Raw genomic sequence first — 5,009 nt, forward strand, 5'->3', positions numbered from 1 at the left:
TATTTGTGAGTTATATATATTTATTAGTATTATTATAACATAGCTGTTGAGCCAGAAGACCTACAAATTATTATTATTTCTAGCACAGCTCAAATAGCTGTAGCAACAAATTATTATTATATTCGTTCGGCCAGAAGGCCCGTGTATTATTGTTTATAATCACATTGATATTATAATGATATCATATTACAATTATTTGTTTGCTGAAATTATACGCTGATATTGTGCCTAAACCCTTACTGTTATACATTTATTCATATAGTTTTTAAGCACACACCCACACAAGTACACACCTACACGCCCCACCCCCACAACTAGTAATCGCAGGTTTTGCTCGGCGTACCTGTCCAATTCCTGTTGAGTACTAAACCATATACACACATAGCACACAGGTCGGGGAGTAGTGGTGTAACGGCGCATGGGGTATTTTGGTGACCGGGCGGCACGGCCTATCATTATTATATAATATGTAATTTGTATTCAAGTAAGACGTCAGAATGACTTAATGACTTGTATCAATTATTTAATGATATGGTAATATAATTGTATGATATAATCAAGTACGCATTTTGTGAAGTAATAAGCACTTAAAATAAATATTTTACACAATTATTAGGTACAATTGTTTCATGTTTACTATTACGATTATCATAGTGTGAAGTAAGTACTTAATTACAAATTTTTTACACAGTTAGTAAATACTACAAATTTGAAACTAAGATATAAAACTCATTAACGTTGTTTTTATCATCAATTATTATAACAAAGTGATGATTACATAATATCTGAAAACTTTTTAATTATTTATATTTACCTACTTTAGAACTTTTTTTTACTAAGTAAAGAAAAAAACTTCATTAATAATTAAAAATGTTATATTCATCGCAAATTGTATAATCATTTTAAATTTATAGTGTGATATTTTCTCAGTTTTGATCCAATATTTAATATAATATAAAATGGAGCCAAAGAAATAAGGGAAGAGGTATCGTTATGTATAGGGCACAAGCAGGAACACTTAAATGTCTATAATGTTAAAGAAAAGAAGTAAATGAGGTCAACGAGATTAAAGGAAGTAATGAAGTATGTACCATGAGTATATAATATTATCGTCGTTGAGCGAGTTATTGGAGATTCAGTTAGGTGTGATGGGTGTCATGACTCATGAGCTCCGGAAAATAGGCAGTTCTCGTGGGGGGAATGTTGAGCTTGAACGCTGAAAACCTAAGGAATTTGAGTTGGATACGTTCTATCTGCTGGTAGTTATAACTCATCACAATTTTGTTTATAATATTTATACGAATACTTTAATACCTATTGAAACATATTTAGGACAATAGTTAATGATCAAAACTTTCTGTTATCTGCAGTATATATTATTTAACTCTATATTTGCTGTCTTTATTGTTAACATTCTTAAAATTGTATATATTATACCAATGTTCTAATTTTGTGCTAGTATCAATCAATTCGATAAATATTTTATGTATTTTTCCGATATTGTATTACCTTGTAAATTACCGTATGGCGTCAATAAATAAAAAAAAATTATATATTAAAATATTTGATCATTTCATATTGTTCTATGATATTAATAACAATTGAGATACGACTTTTTTCTCAAGTAGTCCACTAAGAATTGTCAATAATAATAATAATAATAAACAACAATAACGTCTTTACTCGACATATTATAAAATAATCGATTAAAAATGAATAAAAAAAATAAAACTCAAGAACCTTGGTACTATAAAAAGTCAGTGGAACTTTCTATTCGAGTATTTAAAATTTAAGAGCTCTTCGAGCATTAATAACAAATGTAACAATGTAACATACATAACATTAAATCACATATTGATAAACAATGGCACACAATAAACGTGATGTAACAAAATATGAGTTATATATATATATATATTTATTGATCATGTAGCCTGGCAACTATGGCCATTAGCTGTTTGTTTTTGTTTGTAGGGGAGGAATTGTAGGTTAGTAAACACGTGTGTTTTGGTTTGGCAGATTTTTTAGTTGGCACCCGTAGATATCTGCCATGCCCGGGTGGGGGATGGCGGCACTTCTCTCCGGACACCGTGACTTGCCCGAAGAAAAATGACGCCCGCGGCCGGATTCGAACCGGCGCCAGTGTGCATCGCAACCAACGCCTTAAGCCGCTCGGCCACTCCGTCCCCCGAGTTATATATTATAAATATCACTAAATCGCATTATCACCTACTCCACGCTATTATATAATGATATAAAATATATAACATGATGCACATGGGTAATGACTAATGAGCATCTCAGCTTTTCTTAAATTATTTTAATTTGTTTTACTACCATCATATATTGTATTATTGAATTATACTATTTGTTTTTGATTACTTAATGTTAGTATTGAATTTTTCACTTAAGTAATGTTATCATAAAATTATATTACATGATGTTCCATTGCAGAGCTCCCAGCCCGTTCATGAATAATAAATTTAAAAAATAATAAATAATCACAAAAAATGCACTTGCAGACACGATGCTGTTAGTGTTTAAAGAGCTAGCTTAATTATTATTAGATTATTGATTGCATTTCATAAAATAATTAAATTTGTGTGTCAATATTTAGATTTTATTTATTTTAGATTTTTTAGTCCAGTATCTAAGTATATAATTAAATTATTTTATGAAATGCAATCAATAATGTAATAATATTTAAGCTAGCTCTTTAAACACTAACAGCATCGTGTCTGCAAGTGCATTTTTTAATTTTAACAAAATATATTATGTGTAGGTTTATTTTATTGATAATATATAACTGTATAAGTAAACAATATTAATTAATGAAACGTTAGAATCATCAGGAACGGCATCTTTATCATCACTCCTCGTGTTCATTTTCACATCGTTTCAATTTCAGTAGGTACCTAAAAATTTTTCCCCAATTTTGAAATCAATAATATGATAAGTATAAATATAATAACGACTTGCATTTATCAATTTACTAAAAAAAATGTACTTATGACATAGACAATAGACATACATATCAAAATATGTCTGATAAATCTAACCTAGGTATCTACTGTAAGAAGCTATATTATTAATCATTAAAATAGAAGTAAATCTACTTTCAAAAATATATACTCAGTGACTCGTTGATCAATATTGTTGGTTTCAAACTCTTTACTCGACCAAACTCCATTTTTTTGGTTTGATGCACTATATAATTTGCCAATTGAATTGAATTTTTATTTTGCTTACACGATAAAACTTAAAATTTAGAGATTATTTCTAATTAACCTAATTGTAATTTTATTTTAGCATAGCCATTCGAAAATTAAATTTCATTCTAAGTAAAAGTAATATTTTGAATGGTGGTGAATGCTGTGATTTGGAATTGTTGATTCAATATTACTAATGAGTAATGGTGTATTTTATAGGAATTTCGACATAAGAGTATAAAACTATTAATTACCTACCTATGGGTACCACCGTATGCTTGATTATTTATTTATTTTCGTTTATGTCCTCTTTTTCGTGTATAATTGTATCTTGTTTGAATTTCCAAAAAAAAAGCCATTGTATGGTGGGTGCATTACTTCCGGAAATAATTTGTACAGTGCTTCAAGGACACGATTTATCGTACATCGCCTTTGCATAAAAGATGGATACATGACGGTTACTGGTTGTATAAATTCACCGATGGCTGTCTCCTTGCTGCAGTGTTTAGTCATTATTAACTGATCTTCATCATCGATGCTTTTATTTACGTTCTGGTTTGTGTTTTTTTCAATTATACACATCATTACATTATCGTAATTTTCGGCCGGGTTGATAACATTTTCTTTGTAGCATATCCGATGGCAATATTCGTCACAGTCTATGCATCTATAGACCGGTTTAAACATATTTATTTTACTACAGTAAATACATTTATGAAATCCGAATGAAATATTGGTTTTTTGGAAATTATGTACCCGGTTCATGGCACTATATTATTTTGAAATTGGTGTATTTAGGATTTAAATAAATAAAGCTCGCCGGCGTTGCCATAGTGAGTATTTCACACAGATAGTTTTATAGGTAGGTAACTCATATGTTTTAATCGATCAGTACGTTTCAACCAAAGAGAAAACAACATTTTTCGATAAATACCGTTTGTAAATTGCTGTCTGATAATTTAATCTGACATTTTGGTTTTGTCATGGTGCGGTAAAAACTGTATTTCTAGTTAAAATACCATCGTAAAACGGCCGAGAGCCATGGCGCACTCGCGTGGTTATATATAACTTTAACATATTATTAAATTTAATTATAATACCTACATATCATAGAAATTCATAAGAATAACAAACGTGTTTGAGACATAATATTACCTGTTATGTTTAAAGCGAACTTTCATCATAGTTCGTATTATCTTCAAAACATAGTCAAATGAGCTCATAGAATGGAGATATAGATTACCTATATTATGCCTTACAGGTGTGTTGTACGTATTATAAATTAGACTAAGAAATATTTAAAAAAAAATAAAACGTTGGTACTATCATAATAATATGTAGAAATAGTTACAGAAAATATGTTAATATTTTATAACGTGATATAAGTAGATAATGATTAACAGTATATATAAATAATATAAATTTTATTTATTTTCTATAATGCAAACCATTGTCCATAATCAAACGTCATGTGCACAATTTGGATTTTTTTATCAAGAATTTCAGTTTTTTTTTTTCGTCTTAAGTTTGTTGTTACTTTTATGGATCCAAGTTTCATGATCGTCGTCGTGAAAAAAAGGTTGAAAATTATTGATTTTTAACATGCAGACATACAGTATTATGTAGTCACTTGTCTGGTTTATAGCATACACATTTGGGCATTTATTTATGTATGACTTACTGAGCATAAAATTATGCAGTTCTTAAAAAAATTAAATGCTTTATTTTAGTTAATTATAATGATGGTAGGTTAATATACAATAATAATGTATCATTAAAACATTTATATAACACTGTAGA

This window comes from Metopolophium dirhodum, chromosome 8 (assembly GCF_019925205.1).
Source record: "Metopolophium dirhodum isolate CAU chromosome 8, ASM1992520v1, whole genome shotgun sequence".
NCBI classification, from domain to species: Eukaryota; Metazoa; Arthropoda; class Insecta; order Hemiptera; family Aphididae; genus Metopolophium; species Metopolophium dirhodum.